This window comes from Lepus europaeus, chromosome 15, assembly GCF_033115175.1.
Source record: "Lepus europaeus isolate LE1 chromosome 15, mLepTim1.pri, whole genome shotgun sequence".
Taxonomy (NCBI): Eukaryota; Metazoa; Chordata; class Mammalia; order Lagomorpha; family Leporidae; genus Lepus; species Lepus europaeus.
The window spans coordinates 43,575,408-43,597,567 of record NC_084841.1 but is presented as its reverse complement, the minus strand read 5'-3'; the positions used below and the strand labels follow the sequence as shown (position 1 = coordinate 43,597,567).

The window sequence follows — 22,160 nt, the reverse complement described above, 5'->3', positions numbered from 1 at the left end:
TTCGGCTGAGGGTTTCAATGGAATACTGTGCTTTTTTGGAAAGGACTGGGTGTCAGAGCAAAATGTTACCAAAGTAGGGTGATCAAGTAAACAACCCAAGTAGGGGCAACCCAAGTAGGGGACCTCAGATTGCCTGTGGTAGGGTTGAGTACTATCATGTTTTTTCTCAGGTTTCAATCACATTAAACTACATGTTCCCTAGAACTTTCCCAATTTCTCCACTTTTGTCTCAGTCAAAGGCACACTAGATTGAAGCCCAACATCAGAGTATGCAAGCGTTGATGATTTTTACTACTGAAATTAGGTTTATTAAGGTAACTGCTAAATTTGGCAAAACCTATCAAAAGAAAATGATGGAAAATATCTTATCAGCAAAATAAATGTTGACAGGAATAAAAGCAGGAGATATCTTTGGATGTCAATTTATCTAATTCCTGTAACTTAATTTTTTAATAACTTTTAAATTGTGAAAGTAAAATATATTCATTAAAGATTTTAGAAATTATGGAAACGTACCCCCAAAAACTTCCTACTGTAGTTTCCCTATCTAGAGGTCCTACTGCTAATACTTGAGCTTTTTCTTCCCAGTAAGTGCAGTTTCCTTTCCATACTTAAGATCATGGTGCAGAGATTAGGAATGTTTTCTGTTACAAGAAAGGTAGTGCTTGGGTTCTTCTTCACTGTAAGATAACATTCATCATGAAAGACAGGTGGATTAAGAGGGTCTCATCCTCCTCTGAGTTCAATCTCACTACAGTGCTCAGCCATTATCTATGTCAATTCTGTGCTTTGTCCAGAGATAGGCTATTCAACTGCCTGGCAGACCTGGCATAGCTGCCTGAGGCAGACGACATGTGGGCTGTCTTATACTTGCAGCTGAGTAGCAGTACTGGGAAGTACTCGGGAATAAGGCTCTTTTCCTAGGAGAGTTGAAAATTGTATTAATAATAGTAGTTAAATTCACTGAGGTCACACTATTCTAAATGCCTTCAGTTGAGTCACTCAATCTTTATGGCAATTCTTTGGGTGAGTCACCCTCAATAGGAGGCAGAGTTGGTCTTTGCCCTCACAACCTGACTTAGTGGGCTGTGCTCTAAACATTACGGGAGAATAGCTTTACAGATGTCAACAGGGCAAACGCTACGGGTGCTGCAGAACATTCCAGCACAGTAGACAAACTGGAGGAGGTTTCAACCCAAAGCTTAGAGTGACTTATAAATTCAGGTTTCACTCAAGTGTGCGATAAGACCATACTTAGAGGGAAAAAAATGAGGGAGCCAATTACACGGAGATATTAAGTGCTTAGTTTTGTTTTAGACACCAGGATCATTCTTGAAATAACATTGATAATATATAGTACTTAGGTTTATCGTTAATCATTTTGATGGACAAAAAGAATACCCAAGGAGAAATCATGCTGATTTTGCTCCAGCTAATTTATCCAATGGAAGGCCGGTGGCCAGGCCACAGGCCGTGGCTTGTGAGGGAGAATCGGGTGGAAAGAGCAGACTTCAGACTCAAATTCCTGCCCTGTCATTTGCTAGGTACATGCACATTTTTCATCCTTAATTTCTTGGACAGAGAACTGGAATAAAATCACCTTCGCAGTGTTTTTTATGAGGGTTAAATTAGTAACTCCTACTGCATGTGGAGTGCCTGGCAACAGGAATGGTCGCCTTTCCCCTGTCACTTACGAAATGGTAACTTGCTATCTCTGCCTCCTTAGGGCAGTTTATTGAATTCAAAACATAGTACCCCCCCCCCAAAAAAAAAGAATACGATCAGCACAAGAGGAGTACTGAGGGGCGAGAGCAATAGCGCACGACCCTCCCCTAGCAGGATGCCCAACATGCCCAGGCAGGACGCAGCAGTGGAGCCAGGAGGCTGGGAGCCAGCTGGCCTTCTGTGGCCAACTGGGGCCAGATAAAAGGAAAGCGGAGAATCTCTCCCAAATGCTCTGCCAGGCGGCTTCTTTTATTGCTTCTGGAGCTTCCCAGGCTCCTCCTTGGTCTCTAGCCTACACTGCCTGTGTCCTTTGGGGATGCAGATGAAGATAGAAGGGTTGGAAATAGGACTCAGTTACTTTGTAAAACCACAGATTCAAGATCTAGTGCAGACTGGCCATGGGACGGTTAAGAAAAAAGTAGTTACAACCCCTTCCCACCACCACCCCTGAGGACCCTGCCTCTGACATCTCTCCTTTGAAGTGTCCAAGTAGGCTTGCGGAAAATGAACTTGCCCTTGCTCCCAACATTGCTAAGAAACAAGGAAAAGGAGACAGAAAAAATGTTCCAGGGTCCCAATCAGTGAACAGGGCTCTGCAGTTACAGGGCTCTGCAGAGAGCTCACAGCTATGGACAAGCTCAGAAAGGTCCAGCCATCAGGTTGAGGATGTGGACAAAAGTAACCCAATAGCCAAGCGGCAGAGGCCAAGGAACAGTCAAGTAGCTAGGCTTTCCCTGATAGTCTGGTTACGATTGCCGCAGGATGTGGTGAACTTGAATTTGTTATTTTTTTGAAAGCACTGCTGGAACTTTGATGAATTGGGGAGTTGGGGGAAGGGAGTTGCCTGAAGTCTCTTCCCCGCCACCTGAGGACCTGGGGGTGGGGTGGGGCAGGGATCTTTTGTGGGGAAGAGGATTAAAATCTCTTCCCTGAGATTCAGTCATTGAAATCCATTGAGGTGAACTAAGGGGGAGAGGGGTGACTACAGCCACAAGCCAGGGACAAAGCAGGGCAAAACTCCTGAAACAAAGCCACCTTTGTTTTGGAAGGAAGAAGGAGGTAGACAGATCTGAAAAGAGCAGCAGAGGATGCTCCTGGCATGTGCGCATGTGTGTGTGCACCTGCATCTGTGCGCACCAGAGGGAGTGTACGTCTGAGTGAATCAAGGGGGGGGGGGGTGCCGCTGCGAGTCTGGCCAGTGTTCCTGCCACCCCTCTTGATTGAGAGCAGCACCCACTCATCGGGGCTGCTGGGAGACCATCTTCCTTCCTTCCTGAGAACAGTTGTAGCCCCGAGAGGGAACCCCACCAACATCGTGGTGGACCAGAAGCAGAGCCAGGCCACACCCCCTCCAGGAAGCACGCATGGCTCCAGCCCCTTTGGGATCCAGCCATCACTGGCTTCTGTGGCCGCGCCTGTGGCCTGACAGCTCCCCAGAGCTAGAGTCCCCACCTGGAGGGACACTGCTAAGAGCGGGACTGATTTCCGTACGTATCTGCATGAGAACAGAGTGGAGAGTTGCACAGTCCAAGGCAGCTGGGTGGCAGTTTAAATATAAAACTCCTTCAGCATTAAGCTCAACCAACAGAGGGTGGGTGTGTGGTGGTTCGGAGCATGGGCTCAGACTTTACCTAGATTAGAATTCAGTTCCCGTTCCTTCGTAAATAGCAATGTGCGAGCACACGGCTTAAACTTTCTCGGCTCTGGTTTCCTCGCCTATTGTGAGCCTCAAGTGGATAACGATGATCCCTATGTCATAGGGTGGTTATGAGACTTAAATAAAATAATACATGTAAAGTGCTTGGCACCCGTAAGCCTCAATAAATGCTAAACAAAAAACCCCAGATGGGCACCAGGGTCGTTCTACGGAAAAAGAATGGCATCTGGCTAATTCCTCAGGCAGGGGATACAGCAGGTTGCGTGTGAGCCACAGTGAGCACCACACATGGCTAACCCTGAGAGATCACGCTGGGACGTAGGGAGGAGTGATTTCTCACCATCACAGAGAGAACGCAAGGAAATCGGGGACAGTGCCAGGATGTTCACAAGAGCTTGGGTGATTAGTGAACTTGGACGAGAATCAGCATGACAAATCCTCTTGTAGATTCTCTTCCCATTGCTTCATCACATCTTTTGATTGAAATTCGCATTTGAAAATAATTCCATGTGCCATCGTTCATTTGACGCTGTGGCCAAAGATGCTCTACTTAAGACACGTGAACGTGCTTTTCTGAAACATGCCCGGAGTGAGGAATCAGTAAGTGCCTCCCTGGATGGTGGTGGGAGAGACACAGAATTTCGTATGTCAGGCATCTTCTTGACAGGGTTTATTAGGCCTGCGTCCAAGAGAAAGCTGAGAAAAATGAAAATGGGATTCGGTTGACAAAGCAGATGACAGGCAGAGTGAGCCTGTGAAAGGGAGGAGGCCAATGGCAAAGGGGAAGTTGGCAGGGCCTGGTGAGTCGCCTTGGCCGTCCAGGGCACCCATCCTCGGAGGCACAGCACGTGTGCCCCTGCAAGGTGCCTGCCAGGAAGTGGCCCCTCGGGGGGGTTCTTGGGAGGAGGGGAATGTGTCTGGAACCGCGCCCAGCCCCAAGAGGACTGGGATGGGAAGAAAAGGCACAGTGAGAACTCCGAGGGCTGGGAGGTGGGAGCCGTTCCCGTGGCTGCCTCTTGTGAGTCAGAATGATGGGGAAAAGATGTTGAGAAACAGGAAGAGGAGGCGGGAAGCCGTTCTGTTTCTTTAGTTGGAGATTGTTGGGGCCTGTCCCCTCACCTTGATGGATCCCCACATGAGATTACTCACTGACCCTTTTGCAACTTGGGGCTGTTGGCTTCCAGGTGAATGATCCGCTTCTCTGGGTCACCCAGAGGAGCAGAAGCGCTGTGTGAAATCCCTTTCAGAAACATGAACTAGATTGTTGTACGTGTACATGGCCTTGGCGGAGGCCAACCTGCTGCCTGGGAGGTGAGGCTGCTCCACTTCAGCTTGTGTCTCCAGATGCTTCTCTCGTGCCCCTCTCATGCCTCAGTGTTGTGCCTTCGGTTGACAGGCGACTTTCTGGTATGTTCTCATCCAGATCTGTGAGATACAGTGCCCTTCCTGCCACCCCCCACTCAAGCCTTCCATTCCTAGAGGTCGTGGCAGTACCCATGTCTCTACCACCTCTCCTAGAGAGATTTCTTCCCGTCCTTTCCAGAGACGATTGGCAGGGAAACGTTTACTAGAAAAATGTTTTGTTAGAGGTGTTAATAACTAGGGATTAGTTAGGGCGATAAACTCTATCAGAGGTGCTCCTCAACCTTTGCCCATGTCTGGACAGCATAGAAAATACTGATAATTTTTCCACATCATGTGCTGAGTAAAAGTGCAGCTTGGCCACTCACAACTCACCCCAGCATCACAGAGCCCCACCACTGAGGGCTGCCGTGATGCAGACCTCTGAATTTCTGTCTCCTTCAGTGAATGTCAATTGGGAAGCTCTGTCTTAATCCAGTGGTTTCTAAATCATGCTGCTGGTGTGGTGGTTTAGTGCCACAGTGAGGACATCGCGTGGGGAGCCCCCATCCCATATCAGAGTGCCCCGATTGGAGTCCCAGTGTTGCTGTGGATTCATTCTGAGAGGAGGAGCACGGTGGGGGCAAGAGACACAGAGTCACCACACAGACACCAGGAGTCGGGTGAAAGCAGGCCGGAGGCGAGCAGCCTGCAGACTCATTTATTTCAGTTGGTACAGCAGCTTATATAGCCGAGGCAGCCAATCTGGTCAAGGGGCGGTTTATGCCCTAATCAATCACAGACTGTTGCTAGGCAGGCTCCGTTAGTTTCCCAGGTGGTTTCCAATTCCATTCCTGAGTAACTGACACTCGCTTGCCAGCAGCCATTTGGCATAGCCTTCTCATTCCACCACATCCCGGCACCACTTTGATTCCAGCTTCCTGCTAAAGTGCACCCTGGGAGGCAGCAGGTAATGGCTCAAGTAGCTGGGTCCCTGCCACTCATATGCGAGACCCCAAATGAATTTTAGTCTCCTGGGTCCAGCTGGGCCCAGCCCTGAGTGTTGTGGGCATTAGAGGAGGGAACCTGCAGATGGGAGACCTGTCTGTCTGTCTCTCTGTCCTTCAAACAAATAACACGTGCTTCAGTAAGGCCTAGCAATTTATGGTTGTGCCTGAGAAGAAGTGCATGGCTGCTCCCCTGGGTCACCACTCCAGTTACAGCGCCTGTTCTTTGATAGACTTTATGTATTAGATCATTGAATACAGTTTTATGAAAGAGTTGCAGCTTAAAGGAGTTTGAGCATCACTGTCTCAAACCCAACATATAAACCCTTTAATGGTCTAAGCTCACGCAACCCTGACAGCACAGTGACAGGGCTTCAGGAGAACCCTTCCACCATGTCATCAGGCAGTGGCCAGCTCTGCAAATAATCTGTGTGCATCCTGCCTCTCTGGCTCTAGGAGTTTGGTTTCCTGAAAAAGTTTGACCCTTGAAAAATAACCATAACAGGTAAATTAATTTCAGAACCTTTTTTTTTTAAAGATTTATTTACTTGAAAATCAGTTACACAGAGAGAAGGAGAGGCAGACAGAGAGAGAGAGGTCTTCCTTCCACGGGTTCACTCTCCAGTTGGCCACAATGGCCATAGCTGCGCCGATCCAAAGCCAGGAGCCAGGAGCTCCTTCTGGGTCTCCCACATGTGTGCAGGGTCCCAAGGACTTGGACCATCTTCTACTGCTTTCCCAGGCCATAGCAGAGAGCTGGATTGGAAGTGGAGCAGCCAGAACTCAAACCAGTGCCCATGTGGGATGCCGGCACTGCAGGCAATGGCTTTACCTGCTAGAGGACAGTGCCGTCCCCCTCCAGAACCTTTTAATGCCTTAGTTCCTTGAAGACAATAACACAAATCACCATTATTTCTTTTGCTACCTTTCGTATTACACCTGGATTTACTTCCTCGGTTTTTTGAGAGGCCAGGCAACATCTGGGTGAGCAAAGCCAATGAGTGAAAGCCTAGTGAAGCTACGTGCTGAGCTGTTCCCCCAAGACTGGAACGTGGCTTGGCCGGCGCCGTGGCTTAACAGGCTAATCCTCCGCCTTGCGGCACCGGCACACCAGGTTCTAGTCCCGGTTGGGGCACCGGATTCTATCCCGGTTGCCCCTCTTCCAGGCCAGCTCTCTGCTATGGCCCGGGAAGGCAGTGGAGGATGGCCCAAGTGCTTGGGACCTGCACCCCATGGGAGACCAGGATAAGCACCTGGCTCCTGGCTTCGGATCAGCACAATGCGCCGGCCGCAGTGGCCATTGGAGGGTGAACCAACGGCATAAAAAGGAAGACCTTTCTCTCTGTCTCTCTCTCACTATCCACTCTGTCTGTCAAAAAATAAAAAAATTAAAAAAGACTGGGACGTGGCTTTCCAAGCCATCGCCTTAGTTTTCTGTTAGTATTCTATGCCTACCTACCCATGCTTTGTTCCAGAAAGAACTCAAAATGGGAAAGACTCATTGACCTGTGGCTCGCAGAAGAGGTGATGGGTGAAATCATCTCAAAACTGTCAAGGTTTAATGTGAAATGAAGATTTGAATCACCTAATTTTAATTTACATCTTGTATTAAATTGAAGTGTTCATGAGAGGAAAAGCCTGGCCGGAGAGTGGGGTACACACGTGTGTGTGCGTGTAATTTATTTTCCACATGGCTCAAAAGCGGATTGGAGGATGTTTTGGAGAATCTGAGGCCCTCTGGGGGTCTGAGGCAGTAGGAACTCTAGCTTTGCCTTTTAGAGCAAATGCCTAGTAAAAATTTGTCTTTCAGCAGAGATTTGCCAGTTGTTTGCCATTTTCTGTTGATCAATAGAATTTGGATCACACACTTACAATACATTCCTTCATTTTTAGATCTTTCACTACCAGAGATTTGGTTTATTTTCCAAGAGGCAGACAGAGATAGTGAGCGACAGACAGACTTTCCAAAGAGAGCCCCCATCTGCTGGTTCACTCCCCAAATACCCACAAGAGCCAGAACTGGGCAGGGCCAAAGCCAGGAACTGGAAACTCAATCCAGGTTTCCCATGTGAGTGGCAGGGGCCCAAGCGCTTCGGCCATTCTCCACTGCTTCCCCAGGCACGTTAGCATGAAGTTTGATTGGAAGTGGAACAACTGGGGCTCAAACTGGCACCCACATGGGGTGCTGGCATTGCAAGCTGTGGCTTAATCCGCTGCACCACACCACCAGCCCCACCAGTACTGTTTCTCTTGGTCCAACTCTATCCTGTTCTCAGTTGCCTTTTCACATTTCTTATGGCCTATATTGTGTGTGTGGCATTTTATTTTAAAATTCTCCTGGGGTAGACATTTAGTCTAGTGGCTCAGAAGCCAGTTAAAATGTCTGTGTCCCAGGGATGGCATTGTGACACAGTGGGTTAAGCTGCCACCTGCGATGGTGACATCCATATGGCCACCAGTTTGTTTCTCAGCTGATCCACTTCCAATCCAGCTCCCTGCTGACAGCATGGGAAAAGCAGTGGAAAATGGCCCAAATGTTTCGGCCCCTGCCACCCACATAGGAGACCCAGATGAAACTCCTGGTTCCTGGCTTTGGCCTGGCCCAGCCCTAGCTATTGCAGCCATTTGGGGAGTAAACCAATGGATGAGATTCTCTCTGTAATTCTGACTTTCAAAATAAACAAATGAATCTTGAGGGGGAAAAAATAAGATGCCTAAGTTCTATATTGGAGCACCTGGTTTCAATACCTGGCTAAGGTACTGGGAAGCTGAGAGTTGCTGTCCCCCTGTGGTGTTTTTCTAGCAAAACACTGGATTCTAAACTCGGGGCAGAAGACACCTGGGGGCCCTGAGGGAAGAGTGAGCTGAGGAAGGTGGCCTCTCATTTTGTGCCGCCTGGGACAGGCAAGCTCTGCCTGAGCCCAGACTCCACGCTTGCAGGAGTTCTGAAATGTCATACCCGTCAAGTTCACCTTCAAAGAACACACTAATTGGGTTCAACTCTGCCCTCATGCTGTATAACAGTTAGTATTATTACTTGAACGGGAGTCAGCCACTGACTAAGTGTACCTGGCATATATCAAGCCAAAGCCTGCCTTTAGCAGAAGTTGGACAAGATCAGAACCCTAAGGAGTAATTGAGAGATTGCCTGTGGGATCATCATGGAGAAGAAAGCCTCAGAAAACTCACATCAATAATGGTTTTTCTTTGCCTCTCAGAGAGTTACTTGGAACACTGGGAGCCTCGGAGGAGCCATTGGCCTGGCATGGGTGAGCAGCCTGTGGCTGTAGGGCAGTGCAACAAAGAACCTCTAGGGGGCAGCACTGAGCCACAGGCCTCAGCAAAGACAAGTCACAGAACTGTGCAGGCACCCAGGTGGCACCATGTCTCATTTCTCAAACAAAAACTGCACACAGGAAGATAAGGAGCCATTTCCAAAGAATCATAAAATCTGAATACTAGAAAGCGGGAAACCGGAGCAGACTAGCTTGAAACAAGAACAGGCTGGTGTGTGTCAAGGGATCCAAGCCAAGTTTCACCAAGTTCCCACTGTGAACCAACTGAATATTTCTGTAAAGATCCCAGTGTCTTGTCATCATAACTGAATAAAAATCATGCTTCATATTGGTCCTTGGGGCCGGTGCTGTGGCACAGTGGGCTAAAGCCCCGGCCTGTAGTGTCAGCATCCCACATGGGCACTGGTTCAAGTCCCGGCTGCTCCACTTCCAATCCAGCTCTTTGCTATGGCCTGGGAAAGCAGTAGAAGATGGCCCAAGTCCTTGGGCTCCTGCACCTGCACGAGAGACCCAGAAGATGCTCCTGGCTTCTGGCTTCAGATAAACTCAGCTCTGGCCATTGTGGTCATGTGGGGAGTGCACCAACAGATGGAAGACCTCTCTCTCTCTCTCTCTCTCTCTCTGGCTCTACCTTTCTCTGTAACTCTGCCTCTCAAATAAATAAAAATATTTTTTTTAATTTTTTTTTAATTTTTTTTTTACAGGCAGAGTGGACAGTAGAGGGAGACAGAGAGAAAGGTCTTCCTTTTTGCCGTTGGTTCACCCTCCAATGGCCGCCGCGGTAGGCGTGATGCGGCCGGCGCACCGCGGCGTTCCGATGGCAGGAGCCAGGTGCTTCTCCTGGTCTCCCATGGGGTGCAGGGCCCAAGCACTTGGGCCATCCTCCACTGCACTCCCTGGCCACAGCAGAGAGCTGGCCTGGAAGAGGGGCAACCGGGACAGGATCGGTGCCCCGACCGGGACTAGAACCCGGTGTGCTGGCGCTGCAAGGCGGAGGATTAGCCTGTTAAGCCACGGCGCTGGCCAAAATATTTTTTTAAAAAAAGATTTGGTTCTCATTTCATATGTGGATTCACACATTCTCTGTCATTTGATCATTTCTGTGAAGTCTAGAATTACATAACTACTGCTTATTATGGACTCTGACCTTCCATAAGCCTCTCCCTGCTTATAGAAATGACGCTTCAAGGGACACCAGCTTAATATGGCTCCTGGGTCTACATCACATCCTCACTCATCAATTTTAACCCTACTCAGATAATTTCTCTAATGGTTCTAACCAGGTTAAGCAGTAAGTCACCAGGCACTTTAACTACTTTGTGGATTTTCTTAAAGATGCCAATCTTTCAATGCCCTTTGGGAAGGTTCCAAGCTGGGTCATCTCTGGCATAGGCTGGCTCTCCTGGGAAGCTTGTAGGAGCCCAGCAGTGTCTGAGCCCATCTTCCAAGTGCTGCTGTCCAGATGTGAGCCGGTGCTCCAGTCAGCCCAGGTGTCTGGGTGACTCTAGTGGGGCCGCACCTGTGACCACGCCCACCCTACCCACATGCTCTGCCATTTCTCAGGGTTCCCACCCTCCCGCTCTCTTCTGCCTCAGCACCTGGGTTTAAGTATCTTTATCGTCTCTGCATCCGTCTCTCTCAAACCAAGCTTAATACTCAGCTCTTCACCGTTTTCTGCAAAATAATTCACTCTGTGCATTTCATGAGTCACACTCAAACCATTGTCCTTGAGGTTCAGGATGCACAGGTGGGACGTGTCAGAGGTCAAGGCTTCCTGAGGCTGTTACCCGCCCCCCATCCCTTGGAGCTCTGAGATCTCACTGTCAGGCAAAGAAGCCCATTTCTCCTTAGCGCCCACTTGGAGCTTCTGCCAAAGACCTCAGAAGGGCAAATCTTCCTCTTTTCAACAAACATCTGTGCTCTGTGGAAGATAGCTAGAAATGTGGACAGCGAAAATTCGGTTACGTGTCACTTCTTCACTCGTTGAGATCAAATGCAAGTCTCTGCCTCCGCGGAAAGACAGCACAATATTTTAGGAAAGGAGCTAAATTAGGAGTCAGCCTATTGGCATTTAAAACCCAGCAGTACCTCTCATGAGCCATGTAAAAAAATCCAGAAATCAGGGTGGATGTCTGGCCTAGAGCTTAGACACCCCGTAGGATGCTCCCATTCCCTGTCAGAGTGCCCGGGTTCAAGACTCAGCCCCACTCTGGACTCCAGCTTCCTGCTGGTGCAGGCACAGGAAGGTAGTGGTGATGGCTCCAATCGCTGCAAGACACCCCCCCACACTTCAGTTTCTGGCCCCCTGCTGTGGCCCTGGCCCAGCCCTGATCATTTCGAGGAGGAATAAGCCAGCAAACAAGAGAGTGCTCTCCTTGCCTCCCTCCCTCTCAAGCAGCCCAATTTTGAGTCTCAGCTCATCATCTGAAGAGCGAAGGTGTTCCCAATATTTTGAATCATGATGCTGATGTAAAAAAAAAAAACAGTTGATGCACATACACTCGAATATTTCTGCAGCGTTTTGCAGGACTGCGGTGCTGCTGGGATGGGGAGCTGGGCAAATCCCGCCTCACACAGATCTGCTGGGTTGGCAAGAGCATGGAGAAGCACCTGTGTAAATTTGAACACCATGTGAATTAAAGGTATATGCCCTCAGACTTTCCCATAAAATGTAGATGGACTTGTACATGCTGTACATAATTCTTTTAAAAAGTTTTCTTCACTCTGGATTATTTTAGCCCTGTCTTTGTTCCAAGGGGATGGATTCCCTGACACGCAACCATGCTGCCAACACCATTGTTTTAATTACAACCCTGAGCTGCCTGCTAGCAGGAGTGCTTCCATTTAGGGTATCTACGTTAGTCATCCAGTTGGAACTATATATTACCCTTCAGAAAACCAAAAGAAGGAGAAATTATGGGATAAAGTGTGGGGAAATGTTCCACATGGTGAGGGTGAGCACAGGAGGGTGCAGGTGACCCACAGACAGGTGATCTGTGCATGCATTGGGCAGCTATTTAGGCCATTATAGTGGTCTTGTCAAAGCCAGCATCACTCGGTGTCCACAACTGTTGAGCTAAAAACAAACTCCAAGTGTCTTTCCCACCACCACCCCTCTGTTTGCAATAGCAAGGCAGCTCTGGACAGGGCCCAGGCCCCAGGCCTCCAGAAGCCACACAGTCCCTACCTCTGTCCACTCTCCGTTCATCCTCAGAGAGTTGGGGCTGCTTTTCCTAGGGCAGAGGTGGACGCCACAAGAGAAGGGTGGGGGAGAAATAGCATATATCATCCTTGGCCCAGAAGCCAGGGGGGGCTTCTGCATTTAGCTCATCAACTCTGCATCTCTGGGGTTTAAGGAGCTGTCTTAAAAATGCTAGATGAAGTGCAGGTTCTCAAACATCATTTACATAAGAGGTGGAGAACCCCCTGCCTCTGGTCTTCTAGAGGAAGGGATTCAGACAGTTGGGGTAGTGGGGAGGCTAGCTGGTGGGAGACAGAACCTATCAGCCAGTTGTAATTCTATTTTTTTTAAGATATATTTATTTATTTGTAAGGCAGTTACAGATAGGCAAACACAGAAGTATTCCATTCTCTGGTTCACTCCCCAAGTGGCCACAACAACCGGAGCTGAGCTGATCCAAAGCCAGGAGCCAGGAGCTGCTTCTGGGTCTCCCACGCAGGTGCAGGGCCATCCTCTAGTGCTTTCTCAGGCCATAGCAGAGAGGTGGATTGGAAGCAGAGCAGCTGAAACTCGAACCCGCACCCATAAGGGATGCCAGCACTGCAGGCTTAGCCCACTTTGCCACAGTGTCGGCCCCTTTGATTCTATTTTTGGTCAACAGACTGATCCACAGGGTTTGTTCTTGGATCACATCTGGTAACGACTTTGACAAAGCTCTTCTTCTCCCGACCCTCCAATGGCTCTACACTAATAAAAACATTCCAATGTCCCTAACCTTTCATCCAACCTTTCCATAACTTAGATCCTGTCTGCTTTCCTAGTCATCTCTTCTTGCACAAATCTTACACCTCAGCCCACTTTGAAAAAAAAAAAAATGTCCTGTGACAGTGGAGGAGGTTGCAAGGCAGGCAGCAGAGCCTGGGGTGGGGCTGTGTGTCTGTGTCCGGCTGCTCCGTCGCATCTCCTGGCCGGTATCAAGCCTGGGCTTTTGCATGATGAGTTTTCTTCTGGGGATTCAAACTGAAGCATGTATGGGGGAGATGCGGTCTTTAAGGGGAATGAAGAGAAACAACGGATTTTGAGGAAGCCACGGCAAAATCAAACACAAAACACAGGCTTGTTCACAGAAACCCTCCATCTCTTCTCTCCTGGCAAGCTGTGGAGGAGGTTGCAAGGCAGGCAGCAGAGCCTGGGGTGGGGCTGTGTGTCTGTGTCCGGCTGCTCCGTCGCATCTCCTGGCCGGTATCAAGCCTGGGCTTTTGCATGATGAGTTTTCTTCTGGGGATTCAAACTGAAGCATGTATGGGGGAGATGCGGTCTTTAAGGGGAATGAAGAGAAACAACGGATTTTGAGGAAGCCACGGCAAAATCAAACACAAAACACAGGCTTGTTCACAGAAACCCTCCATCTCTTCTCTCCTGGCAAGCTGCAGCCCGGGTGCTCGCAAGTCCTCTAACGCTGATGACGCGTTTCACCACAAGCATAAACGGTACAGTTCTGCTTCTCGGGCACTATGGGCCTGTGTTGATCATGTTGATCTCGGTCAAATACATCCAGGTGCAAGCTCTGGGAAAATGAACATTGATGAAGCATCTGCAGATATGTGACAGCCCTCCAGTTGTATTTATAAACCAGACAATGGTCACCGAATGGGCAAGAAAAACAAGAAAACGCATTGGAAGACGGGGTTCGCTGAACACTGACCAGAATTCAAATTTTCAAAAACCCTCCACTCCCATGGGTAAGAATAACTCAGTTACTCCTGTCGCACACACAAATAAAAATGGAAAGCGATGTGGTGGCAGAATTGAATTGCTTATTCTAAAGGCCAGGCGAACTCTGGAGCAGTGCCCTGAAGAATTATCTGTGAACGACGATGACAGTTCTTGCTCGTTAGATAAACTGAAGTAGAAAGATCATGGGAACATATTCCTGCTCCTTGTGAATCTCCTCTTGTTCATGCTGAAGATGGCCCACAACAAAGGTCAAGGGCACAGGGTGCTAATCTGGTCCTGGAAGACTTCTTAAATGATGATCAGAGGCAGCCATCTCTGTCCTGCTGAAGCCATGAAACCAAGGTTGTTGATTCTTCAGGCGGAACAAGAAAGTTTGGATCAGAATAAAAAAATAAAAAAACAAAGCAAAAAGTAGATTTAAGCAAATTTCAGAAGAGGATTTCTCTACATTATAGTTTGAAGGAAAGTATGGTTCCTATTACAATGTCACTTCAAAAGACCTCGTACCCCCCTTATCTCACCTGAGAGACCAGGATACCAGTAGGAAACAGTCTCCGAAAATGTGAAGAGGAAGAAAATCTCACTAGGCTAAATAGAAAGACACGCCCTGTCCCTTCCTGGAAACAGGCCTCCAGCTGGTTGTGCAGCTAATGGAGGACCAGCGTGGCCCCAGCTGAGCATGCCCCCCACCCCCCAGCCTCGCTCCTGACGCCCAGGGCAGGGGTGTGGCCTGGGCTGTTGAGATCTTCACAAGTTGCGCAGGTGCATTGAACACAGCAAAGTTTGTGAGCATCTGGACCCAGAACTCCTGCAACTCTGATTCCTCATGTCCTGAAATTCTCTGCCTTTATGTGTTGACTTATCAAATGATCCTGCCCCAGAATGCTCTTGTTTTCCTCGAGATAGCCCCTGTAAACCGTGTGTGTGTGTGTGTGTGTGTGAGTGTACACACACCTAAGCCCTCAAGATGAGCTCCAACTCGGCCTCCTCCAGAAAGTGCTGAGCTGAGGGCAGAGCCCACCTTTCCACCCGCTCTCTACGTTCAAACATCTCTTCCACGGCTCTGACCGCCAGCAGCCTTGCTTCTTGGTAGGTTTGAACTCGGCACTGGTAGACCGTAAACCTCTTGCAAGTCGTATTCCTTTTTGTTCAACCTTTCATTTCCCACATTATTCACTGGTTGAATGAGCTGGGCGACTCGACAGGAACTAGGCAGGCGCCATTGTGGTGAAGGTGGCAGGCTGGAGGTTCTTGGGAGATTGCAGGTTAGGGTGAACAGCCATGTCCGACTCTCCCAGAACCCTCCCAATCCCCTTCCCTCCCGTCTCCATCCGCACTGAGTATGCACTGGAAACAAGACGGCTGCAGCTGCTTCCTGTCAAAATCGGATGATGCTGTATCCGCCACCCTGCCACTGAGCGCTCGGGCAGATACAGTTAATGACTCAACTCCGGACAGACCCAAGGCTGTCTCTGAGAAACGCGGAGGGGACACATTAATCTTGTCGAACATAAACAGAGTTAGAGCCACTCTTTCATCTGAGAGTGGAGACCCTGAGCCAGAGGACAGCACCCCGAGGCCTGGTCAGAGTCCATGATGAGGGCGGAATACCCGGATGATAACTGATTGTGGGATCCTTCTCCCTGCGGTCTCTAAGGCACACTCGCGGTGGCACTAGCATTGGGAGGGGCCTCATCAAAGCAGCTGCCCCAGTTGGTGTGAAAGAAAGACTCGCTGTCACATGGGCCTTCAGGGGACTTGGCTTTCTGAGCCTGTTGGAGTTTTGGCTGCCTCCCCTTGCGTCACACCCATGCCCCTCCCACCCAGCCGGCCCCACATCTCGCCCAGGCGTGACAGTTTCTCCTCTACTCTCCCAGTACTCCCTTGCGCCCTAATCCCTGAAATGCAGCCCAGGCCCTCTCCAAGGCCAGCGCCCAGGCTCCGCCTCCCCACAGCCTGGTGTGTTGGCCTGTTCCCTTTGTTTCCTTGGCTTCTTTTTTTTCTTTTTTTCTTTTTTTTTTTTTTTTAAAGATTTTATTTTACTTGAGAGGTAGAGTTACAGACAGTGAGAGGGAGAGACAGAGGGAAAGGTCTTCCTTTCGTTGGTTCACTCCCCAAATGGCCTTTGTGGCCACAATGCGCAGACCTATGCTAATCCGGAGCCAGGAGCTTCTTCCCGGTCTCCCACATGGGTGCAGGGGCCCAAGCACTTGGGCCATCTTCTGCTTACCCAGGCCATAGCAGAGAGCTGGATCCGAAGTGGAGCAGCCAGGTCTCGAATCAGTTCCTGTATGGGATGCCGGCGCCACAGGCGCCACAGGTAGAGGATTAACCTTAACCTACTGTGCCACGGCGCTGGGCCCCCTCCCTTGGCTTCTAACCTGACTCTCCTTTGCTGCCCTCTCTCCCAGATGCCTCTCCCTTGCCCGTCGCTTACATAGTGGCATCTGTACACTTCTTCCTCAAGTCAGGTTTCTCCTTCTATTCTTCTTGTCATGTATTTCCATGAACTTGAGTGTTAAAGACAGTCAGACCTAAAAGCTACAGACTCACTTTGTGAATGCCTTGATGAACAGTATCTGGAAATTTCACTGGTATCTGACACTTACCATTTTGTAATTTTACTTTAGTTTATTTTTTCCCAAAGAAACCTTTTGTTTAAGGAATATAAACTCCATGCATGTCATTAGTACAACTTTAGGTTATAGTCTTCCCACCATACCCACCCTCCCACCCACACTCCCACTCCTCCTCCTCCTCCTCCCTCTCCCCTTCCCAGTCCCATTCTCCACTAAGATCTATTTGCAATGAATTTTATACACAGAAGACCAACTCTATACTAAGAGTTCAACAACTTGCAAGGAAAAAAAAAACTGTTCAACAGTCAAGACAAGGGCTGTTCAAAGTCATTGCATCTTGAAGTTAACTTCACTTTTGTTCCTTTGAAAACAATTTTTACTTTAACTCTCATAATACAATTCATTGAGGTCTGCATGGGAAGTTAGTGGCACAGTGACTCCTGTTGTTCATTTAACAATTAACACTCTTTTATGTAGGGCATCAGTGATCACCCAAGGCTCTTGACACGAGCTGCCATGGCTATGGAAGCCTTTTGAATCCACAAACTCCATTAGAATTCAGACAAGGCCATAAGCAAAGTGGAAGTCCTCCCCTCCCTTCAGAGAAAAGTACCTCCTTCTTTGATGCACTTTTTTCCCTCTTCTTTCCACTGGGGTCTCGCTCATTGAGATCCTTCATGTAGGATATTTTTTTGCCACAGTGTCTTGGCTTTCTGTGCCTGGAATGCTCTCGTGCATTTTCTAGCCAGACCAGAATACCTAAGAGCTGATTCTGGACACTTACCATTTTCAAATCTAGTGGATTACCTCTGACACAGTCCACCTTGTCCCTCTTCACATAGCTCTTCTGCCTGGTTTCCAGTTCTCCCATGCCCTGTAGGAGTGCCACAGCCATCCCGGGCACCTTGTACTCTAAACCACGGACCCTGAGTGACTCCCAGCCTCATTTCTATCCCTCCCCCACAGGCCATGTTTTACCCAAATCTTAGAGTTCAGCTCTACATACTCTGTCTCAACTGTTTCTGGTTCGTCCGTGTTAGTCTGAGCTGCAGTAACAAACTGATCCAGGCCTAAATAACTCGGGCATTGTTTTGTTTGCTCATAAACAAGTCTTTTTTTTTTTTTTTTTTTTTTTTTTTGACAGGCAGAGTGGATAGTGAGAGAGAGAGACAGGTCTTCCTTTTGTCGTTGGTACATCCCCCAAAATGGCCACTACGGCCGGTACGCTGTGCCGATCCGAAGCCAGGAGCCAGGTGCTTCCTCCTGGTCTCCCATGCAGGTGGCAGGGCCCAGGCACTTGGGCCATCCTCCACTGCCTTCCTGGGCCATAGCAGAGAGCTGGCCTGGAAGAGGGGCAATTGGGACAGAATCCGGCGCCCCGACCAGGACTAGAACCTGGTGTGCCGGTGCCGCAGGGGGAGGATTAGCCTAGTGAGCCGCGGCACCGGCCATAAGCAAGTCTTGAGGTAAGCAGCAGCAAAGGTCAATTTTTCTCCCATGCGGTCATTCTGGAACCCACATTTCTTCTTGCCTTCCTCAGCCATCTCTTAGGGAAGAGGCCAGCAAACTCCAGCCTGCAGGTTGGATCTGTGTTGTCACCTGCATTTGTCAACAGTCTTGAAACACAGGAGTACCCACTTGCTTATATCTTGTCCTTGGTAGTGTTTGTGCACCAAAAGCAGAATTGATTCACTGTGACAAAGACTGTAGCACACAAAATCTAAAGTATTTACTATCTTCACATTAAAAGTTTGCCAAGCCACAGGAAGTAGGGAGTGAGGTGGAGGAACGCACATCCAATATTCTAAGGCCAAGGCATAAAAGTAGCATTGAGGAAACTCACTCGTATCTCCTTGGACCAAGGCTAGTCATATGATCTCAGCCGCAAAGGAGTCTGGCTTTACTCTCAGTAGTCAGCAAGCTTTTTCTGCAAAGGGCCAGCTCTGCAGGCTGTGTGTCACAATTACCCTGCCATTATGGTGTAAAGCAGCAACAGACCACATACAAAGAAATGCACAAGACTTTTTGTTCCAATAAAATTGTATTTAGAAAAGAATGGTGACTGGCAGTTGGAGTTGGGGGGAAGCATGTCAGGCTCTGACACAAACACTTTGTGCTGCCAGCAGGTTTTGAGAATGGTTATCTTCAGTCTTCCTGTGTTTGCTTGTGTATTGCACACGGACTCGAGTTCCAGAGGGTGTGTGTGTTGGAATAGCTAATCCACTTTCCGCTCCTAAGAAATGGTCTCCAGCAGCCCTTTGTTCAGCTCCATCCTGAAGAAATCAGATGCCCTCTCCACTTGGTGTTTCTAGTGATCTTCAGCTGACTCACTCCACTGAGCCGCTGGGTATGGTTGACGGAACTTCCATTCATTCCACCCCTTTCTGTGTGTCTTCTACTGAGGCAGAGCCTGGGAAGCTAAAAGTCTGCTTTTCCAAGGCACTCTTGTCTCTAGGGCTCTGAATGCAGACTAATATCCAGCTGGGTGTGGAAGCACACGGCCGAAGTCTGGACCACAGAGACATGACGGGAGCTACCTCCCTGCCGCTGTGTCTGTGGGCCAGCAGGTTGTGGAGGTGCGTGAGAGCAGCTGTGGCCCCGGGGCTCCACGTTCTGTGATTGTGCCACCAGCTTTCAGGTGCCAGGAGGCAGCTGCTGCTGCCATGCTGGGACCGGGGCGGTGGGATCGGGAAGCTGCTGCCTGCCCTGGAGCAGGCCGAGGGCAGCTCAGCAGTCACGTCTCTGCTGGGGGTGCAGTGGGGAATATTCCAGATGGGAGCTTCAGCATTCAAGGAGAGATGTCACCAGAAGCAAATGGCCCCTTCTTAGAACCCCTACTAGTAGACTTTCTTCCAGGAGTGTTTTCTGGTCACCAGGAAGAGAGTAGTGCTTTTAGCCTGAATGTGTGAGCAGAGTGATGTATTTCAGCCGAAGCCCTGAAGGCGGGCCTCGCACTTGGGTTGTCATTATGGGTCACAACTGATGCAAGTGGCAAATATGCAGGGAAGTCAGCCACAGCTCTTGAGGCCTCAGTTTCTCAATCTGACAAATTATAGCACCTGGATGGTGTTCCTGCCTCTTGTCTTTGGCTTGGCCCTGTTCTGGCTGTTACAGGCATTTGGACAGTGAACCAGCAAATGAAAGATTCTCCCTTCCTCTTCCTCCCTCTCCCTCCCTCTCCCTTCCTCTTCCTCCTCTCCTCCCTCTCCCCCTCCCCCTCCCTCCCCTCCCTTTCTCTCTCCCTCTCTTCCTCTCTTCCTCCCCGCCCACCCCCCATCTATCTTTCCCATTATGGAAACCATCCCGATGGGTGATGGATATGTGTGCCCATCTCGGCCTGGTTGCATTAATGCACATTCATCAAATCTCCTTATCTTGATTTGTGCACGCAAAGCATCTTTCTCATTTTCATTTCACCTCCCATATAAGTCTGCCTTGGGGTGGAGAATGAGGGAATGAACTTCTCATAGGAACTCTTGTTCCCAAGCTAGGGACGTCTCCTGATAAATCCATGAGATGACTTCTGATTATGACTTGGGTCCTCTGGCAGCCTTGTGCAGGGAGAAAATTTGCTGGGACAGGCTGAAGGAGTTCTCTTGTCTGTATGATAGCTATCGACTTCATATAAATCGACTTTGTGACAGTCTTGAATCTCACACCAGCTAGTGTTTATTTTTATGGGCATGGATGGATCACTGTGCACAGTGAACAATGAGGTGCTGAGTCCTTGACGAAGGAAGTTGACCCTCGCATGAAGAGACCTACTTGAGGACCTCTAATGCATGATTCTGCCCAGGATTTGTTTATTTTATTTGAAAGGCAGAGTTACAAAGAGCGAGAGACAGAGAGATCATCCATCCACTGGTTCACTCCCCAAATGGCCTCAGTGGCCAGAGCTGGATCAGACCAAAGCCAGGAGCCAAGAGCTTCTTTCAGATCTCACACATGGGTGCGGGGGGCCCAAGCACTTAAGCCATCTTCCACTGCTTTCTTAGGCACATTAGTAGGGAGCTGGATCAGAAGTGGAGCAGCCAGGAATCAAACTGGCACTCATATGGGTTGTTGACACTGCAGGCAGCGGATTAACCCACTACACCACAGCACCAGCCCCAAGATTTTGCATTTTTTAAAATAAAATGTGATACATCAGTACTGCTCGTGGGCCATACTTTGAGTGGCAAGGCTCTGGTAGACCAGGTGGATACTTAAGTGCTGGGATTGGATGGGGTAGAAATCAAGCCTCCTGACTCCTTTGTACAGCCCGAATCCCACTTCCTGTCACTCCAGCATCATGCTTTTCTGCAGCTTTGTCTCTAGGAGATTTTTCTGGTCCCAGGAACCCTTTGTTAACACGCAAATACTCTCTTGGGAGGCCACTCCTTAAGCCTAGCTGAGACCGGGATCTCCAGCAATATCTTAGCAGGGTTGCCTTGGCAGCAGGCTGGAAGCAAAGAAAGCATCTGGGATTTGAGGACAACATCTGTATGACAGTGCAGAGAGGAAGGCTGTCAACAGTGGGGGACATGAGATAGGGATGCTTTTAGATGCAAGGAACAGAAAACCCAACAAGGAGTGGTTTAAGCAATAGAGACATTTACTCATCTCACCTAAAAGAGTTTAGCACTCAGACTTTGTCCCATCACCAAGAGCCCAGACACTTTCTATCTGCTGTAGCCCAGATTCTCTCTTTTATCTTGTGCTTACTGCCTCCTGGCCCCAAAGTGGCTACTGCAGTGTCGGACATGGCATCGCTGAGAAAGGCAAGGAAAAGGAAGCGGCCTCTCAGGCCATAGCCGTGCCTCTTACCAGAAAGCACAATCCCTTGCAGAAGTCCCAGGCAGGCTGCTCCTTGTATCTGATTGGTCAGAACTGGATCATTTGCCTTCTCTTGAACCAATCAGTGGCAAAGAGAAATGAGGTTGCCCTGACTTTAGAGGAATCGTGACTCATTCTCCTAAGGCTAGGGGAGGCACGTTCCCCTTCCACTAGCAAGGCAAATCCACCTGTTACAAAATCAGGAAGTGATATCTGGGGTGTATGAGTACATATGACTGATGAGTGCCCCAGAAACCAGTTCATACTTGTAAGGGAGGCAGCAGAATGCCAGGGCTCAATTTCACTCAGGCCACAATTTGAGCCAGAAGGAGGGAGTGGGAGGGGAGCAGGAGGGTAGGGGAGAGGGAGGGAGGGAGGGAGAGAAAGCTGGATCACTTGATGGCTCAAAGGCCGGTGTTCCTGATCAACATCAAGCAGACGTCCCTAACTCAGTAGGTCTCTCCTCTCAACCCTCACATCTCACTCAAAGATCACAGGTTTCTTAAGGGAAAAACAGAGAGCGGCAGCACAGAAACAGGACTTCACTCGAGGGCGACATGTAAAATTCCAGCACTGTCTTTGCCTTCCATGAGCCCCTATTCACCCCAGATAGAAAAACCTTTCCGTGAGCTCCTTGGTACCCTGGCTGCTGGGAACCCAGCGCAGGCACTTACAGAATTCTGCCCGGTGCGTCTGCCAATGCGTTTCTGTCCCCACTGGTTCAATGGCTTTTGGGTTGCCCCCAGCAGAGCATTCAGATCCCTGAGGCAAAGGTCATCACTGTAGACCCCCAGGAGGAGCGGAGGCCTGGGAAGCGCACCC

The 22,160-nt window shown here is 49.2% G+C and overlaps 1 pseudogene; it reads left to right on the top strand.

Annotated features, from left to right (window-relative positions):
- Window positions 1–14,510, top strand: part of LOC133774283 (lung adenoma susceptibility protein 2-like) — a 131,854-nt pseudogene extending 117,344 nt beyond the window's left edge.
- The last annotated feature ends 7,650 nt before the right edge of the window (window positions 14,511–22,160 follow it).